Here is a 23,745-nt window from a genome sequence, read left to right on the forward strand (position 1 = left end):
CCCCCATAGGACTCAATGGGAATGGGGAAATTGCAAATAACGGTGACCGTACTTTACGGTCACCGTTATTGGCTAAAATGCCCCTTTGCGCCCTCGTGCCTAAAAGCAGGCGTTAAGGAGGAGGGCGCAAAGGGAACTCGGAATGTGGTGGTAAGGGATTACCGGCACCGGTCTCGTTAATGGTGACCGGTATCCCTTACCGCCATACTCGGAATGAGGCCCAATGGTTCACAGTCTTGGATAGGATAGCACAGTTCTGGTAGTAAACGGTTAAGTCTTTGCCACGGTTTTTAGAAGTAGTTGGTCAGACGAAAAGTTAGATGTTGGTTTAGGGAAGGACAAGCCGTCAGGGTCGGGAAAGTTTCACAAACGTTCACCGTGGCCGAACAGAGTTCTGCACTGCACTTGCACAGTACCTTTTAAGCAGTTGTTCCTGGCAGCTCCTGCAGATCTCGCTGTTCCTGAGCTTCAGTCATGGGGATAAGAAGGTGGACATTGGGAGGTTCCTGCACTGCCCAGGGAAGAGGCCACAAGCTTGGCTAAACATCGGTTTAAGGTGTGAGTGCCTTAAAGACCACAAACTGGTATCGTTTCCGCTGGCTGTCCGGTTTTCAACAGCACTCTGAAGAAAATTTGACCAGTATAGGGACGGTGTCCAGGAGGCTGACGAGTTGGTTGTTCCGACTAAACTCAAGGGAAGAAGTTAACCTTGAAGGGCTTCTTTGTCGATGGATTTTCAGGCAATTCGGACCTGCAGCAGGGATTCACCGGCGGACCATGAGTTGCAGCAGTCGTCTTCCTTCAGCTCGTCTTCGGTTCTTTCATTTCAGTGGTCGACTCTGCTTATCAAGTCCCAGAGGCCTGCTTTAAACAGTTTTCCCCCATTCATTCCATCCTGGCTGTCACTCACACAGCAGGGTGGCTGTCCTTGCTGGACAGCCAGCCGGCCAGTCACGCTAGAGTCTATTCAGGTCTCCTAGGAGACTAAGCACAGGGAGTTTCGGGCGCCTCCCTCACATCCTGTCCACCCCAGACACTCAGGCGCCAGAGGAAGGCTTCAGCACTGAAGCCCGCCAAAGGCCAACGGACAAAGGGACCAAACCTGGTTTGGCTCGCAGAGTTAAACATAAGATGGACCGTTTCTAAAAGAAACAATGAAAAAAGTCGACCGTAGTCTGTTTTTACAGATAGGTCTTAGGCGCCATAACATGGCTGACCTGATTTTTAGCTACCGGTGTTTGTGCTCGGGAAAAATAATGGTAGTTTGTTAAAAACCACTGCCACCAGCCATTTCAAGTACAAAAGGGTAACAATTGACTGTTACATGAGTGTTTAGACTCAGTGGAAGCTAGGCAACCCCTCCAGCACTTTGTAGGAAGATAGTGTGTGCTGGGTCCGTAAATTTAAAAAGACTAGTAAAGTCAATTTAACTTTACATGCTCTGGGAGACAGTAGTCATTCCCAGAGAAGGTATTTAAACCTTGGGGAGTCTGAAAGACACCCCTGTGCCACTGCACTGGAGGTGCTGTGTGACACACAGAAAAAGATGATGCCTATGGAGTTGTTTTAAAACTCCATAATCAAAGAACACAAAAGTAAAATACACCTCAAAATACATGAAAGAGTGGGGAAAAGGGCTGACACTCTTTCCAGGTAAAAATTAAAATCCCAGAAATGCAGCAAAGTTACTAGGGGCTCTCAAAAGGTAAGGGAAATTAGCACATTCTTGAGAATTCTCCCTAACAGTGCGGTAGAGGTAGGGTTATGTATAGTTCAGAGCTTGAAAATGAGTATATAGAATAGTGAGTTTTAAGTAAGATTAGTTAAGTGTAACACATTTCCTACCCCCAAAATCAATCTGAGTGTATACATTTCCTACCCTGAAAGTACATCTGAGTGTAACACATTTCCTATCCCCAAAATCCACCTGAGTGTAACACATGTCCTTCCCCCAAAATCCATCTAAGTGTAACTCATTTGCTACCCCCGACATCCATCTGAGTGTAACACATTTCCTACCCCCAAAATGCAGCTTAAGAGCGGTGCCTTGCCTCTAATAAGTATTAGAAGGTAATGAAGTAGTGGGGCTTTACTGCAGTACAGTAATGGATGTACTCCCCACCTGGACTAACTTACCCGTCTGTTGCTGTAGGTTGTCTCATTGGACGCTCAAGGGCGAACAGGGCAAACAGAGAGATGAGCAACCTAGGATGATATGCCCTTTGCGAAGCCAGTTATAATGGAAAGGCCTCTAAAATGCAGCTGTTCCGGTCAGATAGTGGGGCATGGACCAATAACAACCAAGTGGGCAGGCAAGGGGTGTTTAGGGGTAGGGCTGGTCAGAGGGTTAATGGGAGAAAGCAGTGGGAAGCAAGGAGAGATGGCCACCAGGACAAAAGGCAAAGAGACACCTGACTGCCAAATGATAAGGGGCTAGAGTAGGGAATTGAAAAAAACGCCAGACTAAGGGCTACACTACAAAGGCGGGGCACTCTAGATTCAGACCAGCTCAAAAAATCGATTGGGAATCAAAGGAAAGACAAAATAAACCTCTCAGAAAACCACCAACCTGGCCAAAAAAGGAATGGAAACAATGCAAACAAGTCCCTCCAAAGGCCACCAAAACCAAGTAAAAAACAGATGAGAATGTTATTTTATGTGGTCTTGCAACACACACTGCTGCCACTTGTGTGGTCTCTTGGTACTGGTACCATGGCAGATCTGAAAAGAAAAGAAAACTGGGGGTTTGGGGGGGGTGTTAGTGGGATACAAAGGGAACAGTGAAGGAGCTTGGATGTGCTGATGTGCTGTTGGTAGCTTCAGTTCGGAAACCCGGTCCCTGTGTGCCGGTTTGCAGACATTGGAGGTAGTTGCACTGTGCTAGGGATGTGGGCGTGTGTCTAGTTTATGTGTTTGGCTAGTTTCTTGTTCAGTGTTGTGTGGTTTGTTGTGGTTTGTGATGGTCTAATTGTTTGTTGTGGTAGAGGTATGTTTTAAATACTTTGTGCTTAGGTTGAGTAAGCAGAACATGTTGGGGGTTGTTAATTGGTTCGAGGATTGTTGTGTCACCCTCATGCTCATTTAGGCCACATGCATTTAGTACCCGTGTAGTACACCCAATTTTGTTACCTTGACTCTCTCGGGTTATATCCAGATTCCACGCAAAGGTATACCTCTGAGTCATGTCCAAGCCCCCGCATTGATCATCCTCATACCTTATACCTGTTGAGTGTTCAGATGTCTAGCACGCAGCCCTTGTTTGCTTATTTATTTTATTGTTTAAAGCACGCCCCTAGCTCGAGAGAAGCGGAGCACTGTACAAGGTGTGTGTAGCCATCATGTGGGTTGGCATTTTGGTAGCACAGTACTTGTAGTTGCGGTCTGTGCGTCGAAATTTGCGTCCATTTGGATTAGCCCTTGGTCGGGTGCTGTTGAAAAAGCCATGTTAACTTTCCCTTCTTCATATAGCCCTCTATCCCAGTTCACTCTCGTCCTGAATCACCTTGACTGCTACTCTCATGCTCCCACTTTTCAGCCTGATTATTCCCATACACTTGCAGCATCTTCTACCCCCCGTGACATCCCCTTCCAAAGCCTCTACAAGATCCTTATTGCTGCAGCATACTGTCTCCCCCCTACAGCAACCAAACTGGCTTTGTAACCACGTGCATCACCACTTTCCAGTAGCGTTCCTTCGCAAGCCTCTCTCCAGATGCAGCACACTCCATATTCCTGCTCTCTCCCCTCTCTTGCTATCATATTTGAATCTTGTCTTCTTGCTTTTGCTCTCTCACATTTACTTGGCATTTTTTAATTATGCATGTTGTTAGATGGCTTATGTCTCTTTAAGAGAGAGACAGGCCCACGTGGGTTGGGTCACGTGGGCCATGACGTAGGAGGTGGGAGTAGGCTGAGGGGAGTTAATCAGTATGATATTAGATAGAGAATAAAGAAGACGTTAGTTTCATCCTTGGTGTGTGTCCTTCATGCGGCCTTAACAACTGGCGACAAAGCTGTTACTCACACCCCAAGTTCCTCCTCCATTCAACACGCGTGCCATCCCGTCACATCGTGTCTACTATTGCGGCCGCATCCAGGCCACGCCCTACGAAGCCGGTCTGCTGTCTCCAAAGGACCCGATCCTTGGCCCCGCTTTTCCTCCTCCTTCTGCCGCTGCAAGCCCGCCCGCTTCATCAGAGGACCCGATCCTGGGCCCGCCTTCCTCCTCTTCCTATTACTGCTACATGTGGGCCTACTGCACAGCGCAGACAAGAGTGCGCACAGTCCCACCACTGCGCGGCAAACCGCCAGCAGTCGGGGCTCCATCTCCTGTAGTCCACATGTTCCTGCAGGTGGGTGGCCACCCCTCCCCCACTGTTCCCACAGTGCCACAGCCGGTAGCTTCGCACGTGGGCTAGCTCACTGCCTGAGCTGGACCAAGCCAGCCCCCACCCTAGGGCCTCCCCACCTGGGTCCTACTTTCCCAGCATCCTCGTGTGGCCCGCGCTGCACCGTGTGGAGGCCCAATTGAACTATCACTCGCCTGCAGCCACCAGTGAGTGGGGTGACCAGCAGTGACCTTGCAGTAGTGCCTCGCACGTGGCACGGCCAGGACTACCAACCTAGCGGCGCAAACAACATCCGTCTACCATAGCCATCATGAGTTCGCCCCCTGGTCAAGCAGGACAACGTCAGGCGGTGCAGGTCCCTCCCGTGAGGTTCACGTCCACTGCGTGGCGTATGCCCCCACCATTCTCTATGACCCCACAGGTTGACAAAGGTCTGCAGTGGGTAGAATGGTTGGAAGACTTTAACAACTTCATTGCAGAAGCGGGTGAGGAAAACTCAGCGAAAAAAAACAGCATATTCCGCAATATAGCTGGCAACGAAATAAAGACACTCATCAAGACCATCCGGGCAGCCGAATATCCTGTTTTTGCAACACTGTTCACAGCCCTCAATAAGAGACTGGTAATCAAGCCCAACAGAGACTACAAAAGGTACATGTTCAATCAGTGTACCCAGAGAGCAGATGAGACTGTAGATGAATTCATAACTCGTCTGCAAGTCAAAGGAGCTCACTGCCAGTTCCATACCTTTTCGTTGGACGGCGCCATTCGCCTGCGGGTGATTGAGGGGTGCGTATCACAGACGCTCAAGAAACAACTGCTCAAGAAACCGCTCACCATTGATAAGGTCAGTGAAATGGCCAGGAATGTCGAGAGAGTTAATATAGAGGCCACCCAGATGTCGGGCACCACAACCCCCAAGCAGGACAGAGGTGTGATGATTGTGGCGATCCAACCAAGTAATGCAAGAGCTGGGGACAAGAGCATGGGACCCATATACCAGATGACTCCAAGGATGCAGCGGCAGTGCTACCGGTGTGGGCTTGCCTTTCCTCACTCAGGGGCGTGCCCCGCACTCACCCAGGGGTGCGGAAACTGTGGCAGAGAAGGCCTCTTCCAGTCTGTTTGTAGGGAAGGCAGACCCACACCGTGCATGTCACCTTCACCACAGTACAAGACATACAACCGGACCCCGCAGAACCAGACATACCACATGCGCCCATATCAGCAAGGATCAAGAAGGTATGTGAGGGTTGTGGAAGACCTCTACCCTGAGGAAGATACCCAAGAACTGGAGACCCATGAGCAGAATCCATGGTTTCGAGACGAAAATGATGGACCTCCACCACCTCGTTAAGGATACTACATGATGGCACCTCAAGGGGGTCACTAGAGTGACCAGTACAACCAGTACACCCAAGATGAATATGTGAACCATATCATGGATGAGAAAGAAGCCAGAGAAGCACCCAGAATACCAGTGGAGGTCTGTGGCAGGCACTTCTGTTTTCTGGTCGACTCAGGGTCCATTGTTAATATCATGGGCGAGAAAGAATTTAACCAGATCTCCAACAAGCCGATGCTAGCCCAGACAGTCTCCAATATCTTTCAGTGGGGAGCTGATGTCCCTCTGCATTCCATCGGATCCTTCAGGTGTCGGCTCATCCACGCCGACCGGTCCACGACAACAGTCATCCATGTGATCCAAAGCCCGACCAAGGGAAGGTGTCTTCTGAGCTACCTTGGCACGATCTTGTTTGGGCCTAATTGACATTCACGTCCAGGAAGGCAACACCATTCGCTCGACAGCCCCCACAAATGAGGCAAAAGACCAAGTCTGCAGCATCTGGAACAGTCCATAGCCTGAGAATACCATCACAAGAGACACAATTGTGAACGAATTTCCGCTCCTGTGCAAAGGACTAAGCAAGATGAAAGGTACCCCTGTCAAATTCTACATAGACTTAGCATTCCGGCCCATTCCCCAACACCCGAGGAGAGTCGGATTTCATCTGCAGGCTGCTGTGTCAAAGGAACTCACCCAACTCCTGGAGGATGGAATCATCGAGCCTGCCACAAGTCTGACCCCATGGGTTTCGTCACTGGTGATCGTGCCAAAGGAAGGGGGGCACCTGAGACTCTGCGTGGACATGAGGATGGCCAACACTGCCATTCAGCGATGCGCTGTGGATGCTTCCTGGGTCTCTGTCTTGATGCCTGGCAGAAGTGGCTGATAGTCCTGAGGCGGGTCCAAGTGCAGGTCCGAATGGTCGTCCACAAAGGATCATTAGGAAGCCCCTGCAACTTATTGAAGAATGTTGAGCAGAAGCAAGGAAATTTGTCCGGGTGTGCTGTTAGCTGGTTTATGTCTCTTTAAGAGAGCGACAGGCCCACGTGGGTTGGGTCACATGGGCCATGACGTGGGAGGTGGGAGGAGGCTGAGGGGAGTTAATCAGTATGCTGTTAGATATAGAATAAGAAGACGTTACTTTCATCCTTGGTGTGCGTCCTTCATTTTCCAAAGGCCACACGATGTTAACACATCTCTGCTCGAAATGTTCAGGTGGTGAAAGTAAGGTATTTTCTGCTTACGCTTGGGGGCACCGACACACAAGTGATTCGAATGTTCTATTTTAAGATCACCCATAAAGATTAAATTATTTTTTTGTAGTTGTTGGGTTGGTTTAATGCACTAAAACGTTGTGTAACACACAGATCAATACAATGCTACAGATTTTCAATACACAGTTCTTTTTCAAGTTCTTTTTATGCTCACTCAGCATTGGGGCTCAATATTTAAGCTCAATCCTAGCCACGTTTCAGCACTTGAGACAAAGAGGTCCTGAGGGCATCAGCTTCCTAAATTTGTACAAATACTTTCAGCCCATCATGCCCACCGTAAAGTGAAACAGGGATTTTCCTGTGATGATATTTTACTTTGCTCATAATTCCTTCAATGCACCGTGACTGTATTTGCACGCAGACAGTGCTATTAATTAATTAAAAAGCAATGCGGGAAAGGAGAGAAGCATTTGTCTTGCACCTTTTTTGCACGTACCTTCCAGACTCAGTAGAGTGCTTCTGTGTCCATTTTGGCTTACTGCACAAAAACCCAGACTCGCTTACGTACCCTTTGTATCTTTAATGTGACAGGCCAAAGCTTACAAATAACCGCTTACCTGGCTCCATGGCCTTACAGACTAATATTTTAAACAACCAGTTAATAATTCAACACTTTCATTTTCCCCAACAATTAAATAATGAAATAGTTCCACTTCCTCCCTAACTATCCCTTGGTCCCTACCGTCTCCTTACCACTTCTCAAGGTGTCCCGCTTTCTCCCCGGGGCCATGACCCTCCTGGTTCAATACCTGTTCCCCCGGGGTAGGCCATTTGTGCAAACTGCACTACCCCCATCCTTTCCCGCGCCATTCCCCCATTGTGCTTCCCTCCCCCCACATCTAAAGGGGCCATGCCCCCGGCAACAGAAAAACCCTCCACCAAGGTGTTCTTTCTGCCCCACCCCCCACCATTCCTTTCTACTTCCAACTCCTTACCATATCTCTCACCAACCAGGTCAAATCCGTCAGATAATAACTATTTCCGAAAACCGACAAGTGGACACCATCCTCTCTGAATATCATGAAGCCTTCATAAACTATTTCTTTGTGGTCCAAAACCTTTTTCGCCGCCGATGCACAACATTTTCTCTCTCTGTTTATCCCCTTCCTTGACTGCTCTATCGCTCCTTCACTTCTCGCTCCCCTCCAAACTCTCTGCGGCAACAACTTAGTCCAAGCTACACATGCTTGAGGCCACATTTCTCTGACCCATAACAAATCCCTTTTCATGTTTCTAAGAAGAGCCACACCTGTATCTCTTACCAGGTAATTTTCCCCAGCATCAATAATCACCCCCTCTGGAGACCCATAGCGTTCCCTCAACCCTGCCAATATAGGCAGTAGCTGATCCCAATGAAGCCCCCCTAAACTGGACCATTTTACCAGTACCTCTTTATAGCTGCAACCCAATTGCCTGCCAAAAACCCTTTTTTCTGCTTCCTTCCCCGCCCACTTAACAATGGAGTGGCCCACAATCCAAATCTGTGCCATCTCCCCCATCCTCCGAGCAGCATCTGAAAAATAAATTACAAAATCACTTACAATTCACAACCATCCTACCACATACAACTGTCCAAGATCCTCTGAAAACTTCTTTCAAACGTCCCCTTTACCCAAGTCCCTGACGTACCCTTTGTATCTCCCCGACTTTCAACGCCCCAAACTTTTCACCTTATCCTCCGATAAGCCCAGCCTACTACCTTCAGATGCTGCACCCATCCTAAAAGAACGAGTTCTAAACTCCTCCGCCTTTTCCCCCACCGCTACCAGAACCTTTCGCAGTACCCCCAAAACTTGCGTCGCTGATACTGGCGCCCCATTCTCATGCTGAAAAACCAAACCTGTCCTCCCCCCACAACGCTCCTTCCACACCAAACCTGTCTGAACCGGGCATAAATCCTTGCTCCCCCGACCCAGCAAAACCCAAGAGCCCTTTCCTTTTTGATCTGTCTTACACCTCTTAATCTTGATGTCCAAACCTAACTCTGTAAAATGAACTTAATCCCAACTCATAACACCTACTCCACTCTTTCCCCCCACCAGCTCAGAAACCCTAAAAGCCCCAAAAAATAGCCATGTAAAACAAGTTGCAAACAACTCTACTTCCCAGGCTGACCAGCAAACCCGCCCACAGCTTGACACAACCTTGCTAGCAATTCCGCCGATACCGGTCTCCTCTTATCCTTTTCCCTCTTACTTTCCCTTGCCCATCGTGCCAACATCCTGTTTGCCATTTCTCCCCCGCTCGGCTGAAAACCCCAAAACCACTTCCCATAGAAAGCAATCACTGCCAATTTCCCCGTTATAGTTGCCCTAGACCAGCCCCTATCCATGCACCTTAAGAGGAAGTTAGTGACATCATCCCTTCTCCGTTCCTTTGCATCACCTCTACCCTAACAACTCCGGCTCCCCCTCCTATGAAATCCTCCCAAGCTCTCCTGTACGCCTCTCTAGATGCCGGAGCAAGCAAACCCTCCACCAATGGAAGCGTTCTCAGCTTCCTATCTTCCACAGCTCCTCTGGAATCCGCCGCTGCCCCTCCTGATCTGCTTCTGGAGCCAATCCACAGAATTTCTGCCATTGAAAACGAGATAATGCATCAGCAATGCCATTATCCTTCCCCGGCACATGTGTTGCCTTAAACACCACATTCCATTCCATGCAACGCAAAAACACTCTCTCATCAGTCTCGCCATCCTCTGATCCCTTGCCGACTGCCTGTTCACTACATGAACCACGCATTTGTTGTCAATGTTGAAATTCACTTTCTTGTTTTGCAAATCCTTCCCCTACAACTCCAATGCAACCAGCAAAGGAAAATATTCAAGGAATGCTATGCTCCTTCCTTCCTTCAACCAAAACGATGACCACTTCTCCGCACACCACTTTCCTCCCCAGAACACTCGAAAACCTCCGACACCTGCTGCATCTGAGAATATCTGCACCTCCCATGACACCGGATCTCCCTGCAACCACATGGACACTCCGTTAAAGCTCTTCAAAAAACGCAGCCAAATCCTACAATCTTCCCGAACTGCACCTGATATCCTTACCCGATGATGTGGGCACTTTGCTCCCGCCATAGACCGTGCCATGTTTCTGCAAAAAGTCTGCCCTGGGGCCACCACCTTGAATGCAACATTCAAATGCCCCACCAATCTCTGCATTTCCACATAGCATTATCTTCCTGGTCCCCACCGCTTTCTCCAGCAATCCTACCAGTTTGCTCATGTTGTCATGGCCACTGAATCCTGTTCAATCCCTAGAAATGTCAACACCACTGCCGGCCCTTCTGTTTTGTCTTCTGCTAGAGGCACACCCAACTCTCACATCAAATCCTGAAACAACTTTAGCATCTCCTCGCAATCCCTCTCTCTGTCTGCCCGCTAATGAACAGAAAATAATCCAGGTAATGCAGTACACCTTGCCAACCGGAACTGTATGAAAAAACCCACTGTAAGAAGGAACTGAAACGCTCAAACAAGGCGCAGGAAATTGCGCACCCCATTGGCAAAGCTTTATCGATGTAGATGCGGTTCTCAAATTGCAATCCCAACAGCCAAAAATCCTCTGGGTGCACCGGCAACAACCTGAAAGCCGCCTTACTGTCGCACTTAGCCATGAAGGCCCCGCAACCTGCTTTCCTCACCAAATCCACCGCCTGGTCCACTCTTGTGTACATAACCCCACACTCTTCAGGGGCAATGAAATCATTAACAGACATGCCCTCGGACCATGACAAATGGTGTATCAATCTGAATTCCCCCAGAGCTTTCTTAGGCACAACGGCAAGTGGGGATACAACTAAATCAGCCGGCAGATCATCAAATGGCCCTACTATCCTCCCTGCCGCTATTCCTTGCACAATTTCTGTCTTACCACCTCCACATTTTCTTTGGCTGACTTGAAATTTTCCGCCCACAGATGCACCCTTCGCCCCCGATAACCCAACCTGAAACCATGACAAAAAACCTCACTCAAAATCTGAGCCCCTTACCTGTCCGGATAAAATTCCAACCACTTCTCCAGCACATCCAATTTAATTGGAGTAAAAGCTTTTCCCCACAACCCCACAACCCCTCTTCCGGATCCTCTCCCCCTCCCCTGTCTCCTTGTTGGAAACACTGAGTGAGAGGGTGCTTCCCTGCACATTTGCTACATTCATGTCTGAATCTACATAGGTTCCTTGTGCAGCCATCTTTATTAAATGCCCAACATGCCAGCGATGGCTGCCTTCTACCTCCTCCCCCCACCCCCTCATGGGCTGGGCGGCCAAGAAAGGGCCGGAAAGGCACAGGCAAACCACTTACTGTGTGCAATGTCGGGGCAGGTCTCATCGGTGCCATCCACTGCAGCCATAGATCCATGTCTATTTCCCCCCAGACCGCTTGGCTATCCTCTGCCATCCTTGCTCTAAATTCTTCGTCGTAACGCACCCACGCAAAACCCCCAAAACTTGTAAATGCCTTCCTAATCACATCCATGTATTTTAGCAGGGCCACGCATCGCTCCGGAAATTTCTCGCAATAGACACTGGCGTAAATAATAAATGCTGATGTCCAATTCTCAATTGTCACTGGGACCCTTGGGAGCGAAGCCAGTTCTCTCTCCTCTTCCTTTGAACCCTCCTTTGCTCTCACTTCCCTATGAAGCAGCTTAAAAACATCCACAAATTCCCCTGCCTGAATCTTATCCTTAGTCGCTGTCATCAAGTGCGCACCCAAAGGTTTCGTGATGCCCAGGTAAGGCAGCTTTTTCGCCTTGCCCTTCACCTCGACCTCTTTTCCTTTGACACCTGTACCTCGAGCGCCAATGGCTCAATCACCTTGTCCGTTTGTACCTCCTCCGAGCAATTTCCCTTTTCACCCACCAAGGCTCCAATAGCCTGTACACCAATCTCTCTCCTTACCCCTTGCAAACCAGACCCTTCATTTCCTGCCCCCGTTCTCGTGTCCCCCCTCTGCCATGCAGTTGACCAGTCCCTTTGCCGCTCACCTCTTTCCGCTCTGCCATCGCCCATCTGCGGCCTGGCCTCCACTGCAATGCTCCTCATCTCTTTTCTTACTGGGCTACTGCTGCGGGGACAAAACATGTCAGCAGTCTCACCCAGCCAATTATACCCCTGACCTCCTGCCCCCAAAACCCTTGCTCCTGTCTTTCACAATCCCACCTAAAACTCCTTCTCTCCTTCCCCCTCCTCCTTACCGCCCTATAACCTTCATCCTCCCACTGCCCCACATATTCCCCCATCCCAACTTCATCACCCCTGCAATACCGTTGCTGCTGCGAGCTCATGCTCGGGTTGAGTAGATCCTCTTCTTGTGAGCCCGGGGCGTCCGCCCCACCACTCCTTTGGCGTCTTCTTGGCAGGGCCACAGAAACCCCTTCCTGGTCCTCTTCTCTCGAGCGAGGTGTGCTCTCCTCCACCCTTTGGTCTTCAATGCTAAGGACCGTGCTGCGCCCTCTAGACTGTCCTCGTGGCGACCGAGGAGGGCCCATTCCTAAACCCTCTCCATATTCATCCACTGGAACAGCGGGGGCTGCTCTGCACCCTCTGCCCAAAATCCTCTTAGCCGGGGAGGGGTTCCGCGCCCCTCCCTAACCTCACTAATTGATGGCTACCTCTCTCTCCTCTTCCCACCTGCACTCCTCTGCAGGTATTTACCCCCTTACCCCTCTGTCCTGTCACCCCTATCTGCACCGTCGTGGCCCCTTTGACCTACCCCTTTTTGGACACTCCTAACCACCCCTACCTCCCCCTGGTCATTTTGTATCCCATCCCTATCTAACTCCCCACTCAAACGCACTTATCCCCTGGATGCTCTCCTGTCAATCTCCCTCCTCATCTTCCTGCCCCTGGATTCCCAGATCTCCCCTCTACCAGCCGCAGGGGTGCAAGCCACCACTGCCGTGAGAGCCCCATCTGCCACTGCTCTACGCTGCGGCCTGCCCTCACCTAGCTCCCCCTCTCCCGTGACCTAAACCACCGCCCCTTCCAGTTGGACCTTAGATGGCCTGCTGATAATTTCTAGGGCCTCCCTCAGAGCCCTGGCATCCACCACTCCCTTCTTACTGTCTCCCTGACCCACCATGGTGCACCCAATAATATGGCAGCGCACTAAAATATGCCCTGTAAATAGTCACCTAGCTGCACTAAGACTCCCGATCCAGCACCTACCCGTGGACAACTTCCCACTAACTAGTGTACCCCGAAAAGAGGGGCACGCCCACAAACTAATTTATTCTACCCTAAAGAGTTAAATACTCTTCTTAATAAATAATAAATAAATTCCAACTCAATTGATTTTTTTTTTATAAAAACCCCCACTCTAGTACCTAAATTGTACCACCTAAAAATTCACCCCAGAAACCAGGCTGCCCTGCACAAAGGGGGCCCATAAGCGGCAAGAAACACTACCTCCTGGCTGAGCAATGAAGAAAAACCACTCCGATCAGCCCACACTTCCTAGGCTCCTAATTTGTAAAAATTTCAAAAATTCCCCAAGAACCAGGCTGCCCTTATACAAAAAAGGGGGGGCAGAAGACAGGGTAAACACTGCCCCCTGGCTGGGCAATGGAACAACTGCTCCGGTATGCCCACTAACTAATAAAGCAGTGCGGTCCCTTTAAGGGATCTGCACTGCCTCCCAACGTCTGCTTCCTGTTAACGCGCAATGCGCTGCGTAGCAGAGAAGAAACAAGCTGAACCGGGACTGCTGATCCCCCGGCGCCCTTACAGCGATATCAGGAGCGGCGGCCCTAATAAAATACTTGAAATAGCCCCCAGAGAGCCAGACACCTGCTGCGCTCCCTGCCCAAACCCAACCCCCTCCCCCAGAGAACGGCAGGAACGTGCCGCTCCCGAGGGAGAAAACCACAGCACCTGGTATTAGTAACGCTCACCTGATTCCCGCAGAGGCGCCGGTCTTGACTGGGTGAATGCCGTATCTTCAAAGGTGATGTGTAACACACGGTTGGCTCTTTGGGCTGGACCTCTGTGCACTGTATGTCTGACTCGAAGAGTAAGATGTCTGCAGATAGAAAATATGGGATTAATGAACTGGGGTTATTGGGTGCCTCTCTCCTCTTCCCTTCCTCTTCTCCTGTAGAACCCCAAAGGTTAACACCCTCACCTTAGGTAAGTGAACGCCGAGCTCTCCATCTGCTTCGGGGCAGGGTGCCGTAACCAGTTCCTTCACTGGATAAGGGTGCAGGCCTCTTGACCTCAGAGGACTGCTGTCCGTCGTTAACTGCACGAACGGTAAGTTCTGGGCACTTCAAATGTCTTAAAAGTCTTTTGTAATGATATCCCTTGTTTTGCAGGGTTCCGGCGATGGCGGATGGCGGGCTGATGAGAGTTGAGGATCGAACCCGCGTGAGGAATAGAAGCGCCTGGAAGCACGTAAGTAAGCGCTTGTAGCCTGCTTCACGATGCGCACTAACTGTCCCCTTTTATCTTGCAGGTACAAGTTTGGAGCTTTAGAGAAGCTGAAGGGTGCTGGAATACCCACTGGATTCAGCGTGGGAAGGAGTAATGGCACGTGAGTAATAAAGTTGCCCAATGTCTTTAAACGCACCTTCTTTTGTCTTTCAGATGCGGGATGCAGCGCCGAAGGCCTCCAGAGCGTGCGAAGAGCTGGTAAGCTTTTGTCTTTCAGATGCCGGAATGCAGTGCGAAGACCTCCGGAGCATGCGAAGAGTAGGTAAGCCTTTGTCTTTCAGATGCCGGAATGCAGCGCGAGGCGTTGGTGACAGCCGATGGACCAGGTAAGAGATGCTCTGCCACTGAAGACCGTAGTGCTAACCTGTTCTTTCTTTGTCTTTACAGGTGCTGCTGAAGACTGGATTCCAGGATGGTAAGCCTTTGTTCCCTTAGGCCCAGGATCAGAAGCAGAAGACACAATGAGCGTTCTGCTGCAGAGAATGCAGAATAACGCAAAGCAAGATTCATCCATCAGGTGTGGTTTAGATAGCCTCCTGTAGTGCTTAGGTGTCTCCTTCCACAGCCACGCCTAGGTAAGAAAAGAGTTCCTGCTTTCCAGAAGAGTTTCAGTGTTCTGAACCTAGGGAGTGGCTCCTGCCCCACCCAACAGGAAAAGTAGTCCCAAACAGAAGAGGATCAGGGGTTCAACTGGCAGGTAAGTAAGCAGCATGGTCTGCTGCAGGTAAGTCCACCCAAGCATTATGAGCCCGGCGCTTCCAGCGCTGGGACTGGGCATCTTTATGAGCCTGGTGCCACTGGCGCCAGGACAGGGTCCAAAAGGTCCCAATTGGGACTGGCTGGCACTCGGAACCGGGGTTATGGGTCTGCTTCCAAGGGAGTCGGGCAAGTCCTGATCTTTTGGAAGCAGAGATCATGACAGCACCCCCCCTCAAGGCCCCTCCCAAACCGGGCTTCTCCGGGGGTTTGGGCTTGTTAGGAAATGTTCGATGAAATCTTTTGATTAGACGAGGCGCGTGGACATATTCTGCAGGTTCCCAGGATCTTTCGTGGGGACCCTAGCCTTTCCAGTCAATCAGGTAAAATAGTTCAGATTTGGAGATCTTGGAATCTAGGATGCTTTTGACTTCAAACTTGAGTTCTCCATCAACTAGAATAGGTTTTGGAGATGTAGTTAGTCGGGTTTGAGGTTGCACAGGTTTTAATAGAGAGACGTGGAAGACCGGATGTATCTTCATGTGAGGGGGCAAGTCCAACTTGACCGCTACTGGATTTACTATGATAGTGATGGAATAGGGACCAAGGTATCTTGGGTTGAATGTGCGTGGTCCTTTTAGAGGTAGATATTTGGTGGATAACCAGACTTGATCTCCTACTTGATATTGGGGGGCTTCCTTCCGATGTTGGTCTGCTCCTTTCTTGTATTGTTCTTTAGCCCTTTGAAGGTGAGAAACGGCTTCCTTGAAGGCTTGGGTGATTGTAGAATGCAGGTGGTCTACTGCTGGTGTTCCAAGATCTTGGAGTGGATCCAACTCCGAGGTTCGAGGGTGACTACCGTATAAAAGAAAAAACGGGGTCTTCCCAGTTCCCGAGTGGACAGAGTTATTGTAGGCATATTCGGCTATCCAAAGGATATCTTTCCAAGTTTTTTCAGTTTGTTGTAGCATGCAGCGCAAATACTGTTCCAGAGTTTGATTGGTCCTCTCGGTTTGTCCGTCGGTTTGAGGGTGGTGGCTGGTCGAAAGTCTCACATCAATTTGAGCCGACCGACAGCAACTTCGCCAAAAATGAGAAATAAATTGACTACCTCGATCCGAAATTAGAACTGAAGGAAAACCGTGCAGTCGGACGATGTTTTCGAGAAATTCTCGGGCCAGAGTTGCTGCTGTTGGTAAGCCTTTGAGTGGAATGAAATGCGCCATCTTGGAGAATAGGTCCACGATTACTAGGATCGTATTGTATCCGGAGCATGGAGGTAGATCGGTGATGAAGTCCATAGAAAGCGTATGCCAAGGGCGAGCCGGGATGTCAATAGGGTGTAAGAGGCCGGCTGGTTTTTCCTTTTGACTCTTGTTTTGGGCGCATACTCCACAGGACATTATGAAGTCTCTGATTTCTTTTTTCCAAGACGGCCACCAGAAGTAGCGCTTGATCTTTTCCGAGGTCTTGGTCATACCGGGATGTCCTTCCATTAAAGAATCGTGATAACAAGAGATTACCTTTTTCTGTAAATCTGTGCTGGGCAGGTATAACCGTTCTTGGAAATATAATAGGTTGTCCTTCACCGTAAAGTCCTTTCCCTGCAGATGCCAATTCTGTATGTCTGCTGGAGTTACCAGTAGCCTGGCTTTATCCTTAACTTCCTCTATGGATTGTGTGGCGATTACACCTAGAATTCTTTGTTCGGGAATGATAGGTACTGGTTTAGGATTGATCAAATGTTCTTCCACTCCCATCCGAGAAAGGGCATCAGCTTTACCGTTTTTTGTACCAGGTCGATAGGTAATTATGAAGTCAAACTCGGCAAAGAATAGTGCCCAACGGAGTTGCCTAGAGGATTGAGCTTTTGCGGTTTTCAAATATTGCAGGTTTCGGTGATCTGTAATCACAGTAACGGTGTGTCGGGCCCCCAGAAGATAATGCCGCCAAGCCTTAAAGGCGGACTTGATAGCTAGAAGTTCCTTATCAGTAATAGTGTAATTGATTTCAGGAGGCGAGAATTTGCGGGACCAAAATGCCACAGGATGCAACTGATTGGTTACTGGGTCCTTTTGTGATAGAACTGCCCCCATGGCAAGGCTCGAAGCATCAGTTTCAACGATGTAGGGGAGTTCTGGGCGAGGATGTTTTAAGATCGGTGCAGAGATAAATCTAGTCTTCAAATTCTGGAAAGCTTGTTCCGCCTCGGTAGATCATTCAAAACGTTTGTTTTTCTTTAACAAGGCGGTGATGGGCTGGACTATTCGAGAGAATTCGGGGATAAACCTGCGGTAAAAGTTAGCGAAGCCTAACATGCTTTGAACACCTTTTACGGAGGATGGCGATGGCCATTTGAGAATTGCCTCGACCTTCTTTGAATCCATACGCACTCCGCTAGGTGATAATATGAATCCCAAGAATTCAACTTCAGTCACGTTGAAAACACATTTTTCCAACTTAGCGAAAAGTTTGTGTTGACGCAATCTCTCGAGGACCATTTTCACGTGTTTCCGATGTTCAGTTTCCGATGAAGAATAAACGAGGATTTCGTCAATGTAAACAACAACACACACATCTATGAGCTCTCTGAGGACATCGTTCATAAAATATTGAAAGGCGGCCGGGGCATTGCAAAGTCCGAAGGGCATGACCTGATATTCAAATAGCCCATACTTGGTGCGGAAGGCCGTCTTCCATTCATCGCCCTCTTTTACTCGTACCAAGTGGTAGGCTCCTCTAAGATCCAGCTTTGTGTATATGCATGCTTTTCTGACTTGGTCCAGGAGTTCAGGGATCAAAGGTAACGGATATCTATTCTTAACGGTGATCTGGTTCAGGGCGCGATAATCTATACAAGTTCTAAGGTCCCCTTCTTTTTTTGGAACGAAGAACAAAGCTGAGGAAGCAGGGGACTTGGAAGGACGAATAAACCCATTCGCTAGGTATTGATCCAGGTATTGTCGGAGGTGAAGATTCTCAGGCTTGGTGAGGGCATAAATTCTACTACAAGGAGGAGTAGATCCAGGTATCAGGTCTATCTGGCAGTCATAAGACCTATGAGGAGGTAGAGAGTTAGCCTGATCCTTCCGGAAAACATCTTGGAATTCTAGGTATTCAGGAGGTAACTGGGGAGCCTCCGAGGAAATTGCTGCCAGTGCAACACCAGGTCGAGGGTGACAAGTAGAGACACATTCTGGAAACTGAACCGTTCTTGCTCGCCAATCGATCTGAGGATTGTGCTTCTCTAACCAAGGAATTCCTAGAATAATCTGGAACTGAGGGGCCTTGATCACATCGAACACGATTTTCTCATGGTGTCCATCTTGACTTACTAGCGTCACTTCTTGGGTGGTATGCATTACTGGTCCGGAGGCTATCTCCGTACCATCCACCGTAGTAATGACGTCCTTTACAGCCTTTGGACAAAGAGTCAGATTCATCCTCAAAACCATTTCATGATCCACATAATTGCCGATGGCACCGATGTCGACGTAAGCTTCAATCGCATGTAATCGATCCGGATGTTCAGGGCTAATGAGGACCATAGGTATCACGAAATGCGAGGTCACGGAACTGGTTTTAACGCTCGGCAAGAGGACCTCTATTCTTGTCCGGCGAGGTCGTTTCCTTGCTCAGAGTTTGTGACCCTGGTAACTGCAGCTCCTACTGCCTTCTTGGCTGGTTTCCCCGGACAGTCTCGAAGAAAGTGCCCTGAGTTTCCGCAATAGAGGCATAATTGCAGCTGTTTTCTCCTTTCCCGCCCCTTTTGTGTTAGTGGTCCTTTCAGGCCCCCTATTTGCATGGGTTCCCCGGAGTCTACTCCTTTGGTAGGAGTTGGTGGTTTGGAAAATACTCGAGCATCAAACTTGGAACGATCGGCCTTCCTGTTCTGCAGTCTGTGGTCAATTTGAACGACTAAGTCAATATAGTCCGAACAGTCTTGCGGGGGATTCACTACTTGGGCTAACACATCTTTGAGCTCTCCACGTAGACCTCTATAAAACAGCGTAATCCTTTTGTCCTCAGGCCATCGAGTTTCCACTATCAGTCTGTTGAAAGACGCAATATAAGCCAAAAGGTCTTGATTACCCTGTCGCAATGAAAGGAGCTCATTGTCCAAGGCCTGCCCCTGTGAATGTCTTGCAAACAGTTTTTCCATACTGAGCTGAAAAGCTTGAAAATCATGGAGAACCGGATCATCTTGATTAACTAGAGGGATCGACCAGTCTGCCGCATTGCCACTAAGGTACGAAAGCACGAAAGCTACCTTAGCTTGATCAGTTGGAAAGGCTGCTGGCCGGCATAAGAAGTGCAACCGGCACTGATTAATAAATACTGCAAACCTCTTTGGGTCACCAGAAAATCGTTCGGGCGGAGCCAGAGGTACCTTCCCAGGTAGGTTGATCTGCACTGGGTTCGTAGAGGATGTTGAAGGAAGATTTGCCCCTGATGCGGGTAACGGAGTTTGTCTGGCTTGTGACTGTAGCAATGGTCTAGCGAGATCGTCTGTTCGCTCCTTGGAAATAATCAGTTCCCTTCTTAGAGCATTCGTTTCCTGACGGGCTGCATGCACTTCTGCTCTTAGTTCCCCAAGTAACTGGGCTAGCTGGTCGGTATCCGAGGTTTCCATAGCGCCTGGGTGGGAGTTTTGCAATAGGCTTTGCGTTCTGTAACGCTCACCTGATTCCCGCAGAGGCGCCGGTCTTGACTGGGTGAATGCTGTATCTTCAAAGGTGATGTGTAACACACGGTTGGCTCTTTGGGCTGGACCTCTGTGCACTGTATGTCTGACTCGAAGAGTAAGATGTCTGCAGATAGAAAATATGGGATTAATGAACTGGGGTTATTGGGTGCCTCTCTCCTCTTCCCTTTCTCTTCTCCTGTAGAACCCCAAAGGTTAACACCCTCACCTTAGGTAAGTGAACGCCAAGCTCTCCATCTGCCTCGGGGCAGGGTGCCGTAACCAGTTCCTTCACTGGATAAGGGTGCAGGCCTCTTGACCTCAGAGGACTGCTGTCCCTCGTTAACTGCACGAACGGTAAGTTCTGGGCACTTCAAATGTCTTAAAAGTCTTTTGTAATGATATCCCTTGTTTTGCAGGGTTCCGGCGATGGCGGATGGCGGGCTGATGAGAGTTGAGGATCGAACCCGCGTGAGGAATAGAAGCGCCTGGAAGCACGTAAGTAAGCGCTTGTAGCCTGCTTCACGATGCGCACTAACTGTCCCTTTTATCTTGCAGGTACAAGTTCGGAGCTTTAGAGAAGCTGAAGGGTGCTGGAATACCCACTGGATTCAGCGTGGGAAGGAGTAATGGCACGTGAGTAATAAAGTTGCCCAATGTCTTTAAACGCACCTTCTTTTGTCTTTCAGATGCGGGATGCAGCGCCGAAGGCCTCCAGAGCGTGCGAAGAGCTGGTAAGCTTTTGTCTTTCAGATGCCGGAATGCAGTGCGAAGACCTCCGGAGCATGCGAAGAGTAGGTAAGCCTTTGTCTTTCAGATGCCGGAATGCAGCGCGAGGCGTTGGTGACAGCCGATGGACCAGGTAAGAGATGCGCTGCCACTGAAGACCGTAGTGCTAACCTGTTCTTTCTTTGTCTTTACAGGTGCTGCTGAAGACTGAATTCCAGGATGGTAAGCCTTTGTTCCCTTAGGCCCAGGATCAGAAGCAGAAGACACGATGAGCGTTCTGCTGCAGAGAATGCAGAATAACGCAAAGCAAGATTCATCCATCGGGTGTGGTTTAAATAGCCTCCTGTAGTGCGTAGGTGTCTCCTTCCACAGCCACGCCTAGGTAAGAAAAGAGTTCCTGCTTTCCAGAAGCGTTCCAGTGTTCTGAACCTAGGGAGTGGCTCCTGCCCCACCCAACAGGAAAAGCAGTCCCAAACAGAATAGGATCAGGGGTTCAACTGGCAGGTAAGTAAGCAGCATGGTCTGCTACAGGTAAATCCACCCAAGCATTATGAGCCCGGCGCTTCCAGCGCTGGGACTGGGCATCTTTATGAGCCTGGTGCCACTGGCGCCAGGACAGGGTCCAAAAGGTCCCAATTGGGACTGGCTGGCATTCGGAACCGGGGTTATGGGTCTGCTTCCAAGGGAGTCGGGCAAGTCCTGATCTTTTGGAAGCAGAGATCATGACAATTATGAAAACCTCCGAGTCACGCAGAGGCTCCAGGAAGCGGACAGCCAACGGCGCCTGGCAAACCAGGTAAACCAACTAAAATTTCACATACTTTTTTTTTTATATACGCTAACTGCCTTCCCAACCCGCTAATGCTACTCTACCCAACTCCTCACCTCCACTTCAAAAACCCCCTCACAGGCCCAAATCAGGGGGGGCTCGGGAGCAGGCGACTAGGACTGATCAATCTCACGTCCCAACCGTCGCCTGCTCCTAGAACCTTCCCTGACCCCTTAAATATCCCCTAGGGGCGCTCTATGCGCAGGCCATCTCGCTGGCCTGTGCAGCGCCAAAAATCATCCTGGGGGAAACGCTTCGCGTTCCTCCCGGGGCCCCCTTTTAATATCAGTAACATTAAGCATCCAATCATATCCTCACTAGAAATTTCTGTTCAAAGGCTTGTTTGCCAAGATCTCTTTTGCTTTCAGTAGAAGTTATCCTTTTAAACCGTAAAAACTGACTGAATGGTACATTCTGAATCACTTTGGGTGAAGGAAAACTGGTTGCCTGTAACAAATTATTCCTGTGAGTAGGTTTAGTATATACAGCAGTATCTATTCTCAAATTATTCACTGAAATTAGAATGTGAAAGTAGTGTATATTCATTCTGCTCTTGACCATAGTAAATTTGTGTTTGAACTTCATTCAAATAATCAAAAAAAGAAGATAGTTCATCTTGTGTTCCATGCCGAATTAGAAAGATACAATCAATGTACCATCGATAAAATGTAATATACAGTAATCAGATCATCTCTCCTAGTATGTGATGTCTCTCAGAAAAATACATACAAATGTTCGTATATACTGGTTCCATTAATTGAGGTACCTGAAATTGTAAATAATATTATTCTTCAAATAAAATAAAAAATGTTGCTCAAAATTAATTTAAACAAGCTCAAGACAAAAATCGGACTCACCTCCCTCGTTTAATTGTTGAGTAAAAACAACTCAATTGCTTCTAGGCCCACCACATGTGGAATTGTGGTGTACTAACTTACATGAATAGTTACAAGAATATCCTTCTCCTCCAAACATAGGTGTTAATGACAGTAGAAAATGGGTAGAATTGTTCACATACATTTCAGTTGTTTGAATAAAGGTTTGTAATATCAGGTAACAGTATTTACCCAATGGTTCTAATAAGCTATTGGTTGCCGCAATAATGGGACGCCCAGGTGGCTGCATAATCGACTTGTGTACTTTCGGAAGTATATGAAGCACTGACATTATTGGATGTGTGTTAGTCAAAAAAACCTTTGTTTTATGTGTTTGCCATCCTTCCAATTCTGCTTGCTTGAAATCTCTTTAAGTATTGTCATTACGTCTAAAGTAGGATCATATGATAGCTGCATGCAAGTAGTCTCATCGTGTAAATGTCTTAAACATTCCATGTTGTAAAATTCTGTAGACATGATTACAATAGTCCCTCTTTTGTCGGCCTGTTTAATCATGATCAATGGATCATTTGCTAACTTTTCATCTGGGATAGTTGATTCTTATGTTTCTTCCTGAAATTCGCTTTAGTTAATTTTGTTAATTTTGTCAATACTAGTTTTTGAAATATCTCCAATGTAGTATTATGTATTCTCTGGTTAAATCAACTCTTTGGTTTAAAGTCTCTATATATTTCAGTTGTTGATTCTTCAGTTGGTAAATCCTCCAGTTTTGCAAAAAACACTTTGGCCCTCATTACGAGTTTGGCGGTAACCATGCCACTATTGGCGGCAATGCCGCCGAAATCGCGTCGGGATCCCGGTCCTCGGAATGAGGACTTACCGGGCCATTCCGAGTTCGGAAGGCCCCATAATTCCTCCCTCCAAGGAACCGGACACGGTCCTTCCCCATTCCCATTTCAGCCCCCATATGGCTGAATGGGAATGGGAGTGGGAGCAAACAACGGGCCATTACGAGATGGCCCGTTGTTTTCTCCCTCTTCCCCTCGCGGGACCCGGTAAGCACACCTGGTTTTCCCAGGCGTGCTTACCATGTCCCGCGAGGGGAACTCATAATGCTGCGGTACGGAGTGAACGGCGCCGCCACCTTTTACGGCGCCGTTCACTCCGTACCGCCAGGGTCGTAATGAGGCCCTTTGGATTTCCTGATGGACCTGTGTATATCAATCTCTTCAGCTAACAGGTTTGGGTTTATTATACTGGCAAATAAGACAGTCCCTTTTGCAACACCTGAATTTGTAGTTTAGAAAGCAGATATTTAGCTAAATTCATAACTATGTTTTCTTCTGAGCTGGTTGGTGGATTTATTTTTCTTCCCTTTTCTTGTCTTTTGTTGGTCTAAAAAAAGAACGTGTTTCTCAGTTGTCTCTAGCCTTAATCCTCTAAGTGTAGCAGACTGGTAGGGAGTTTTCTCACACAAGTGCTAAATTCCCTCTACCTCAGAGCTCTCCAGCTCTTTTGCTATATTTTGGGGCTTTGAACTTTTCATTTTCAATGGCCCTC

The sequence above is a fragment of the Ambystoma mexicanum genome, chromosome 4p (assembly GCF_040938575.1).
Source record: "Ambystoma mexicanum isolate Mex_15411 chromosome 4p, UKY_AmexF1_1, whole genome shotgun sequence".
Lineage (NCBI taxonomy): Eukaryota > Metazoa > Chordata > Amphibia > Caudata > Ambystomatidae > Ambystoma > Ambystoma mexicanum.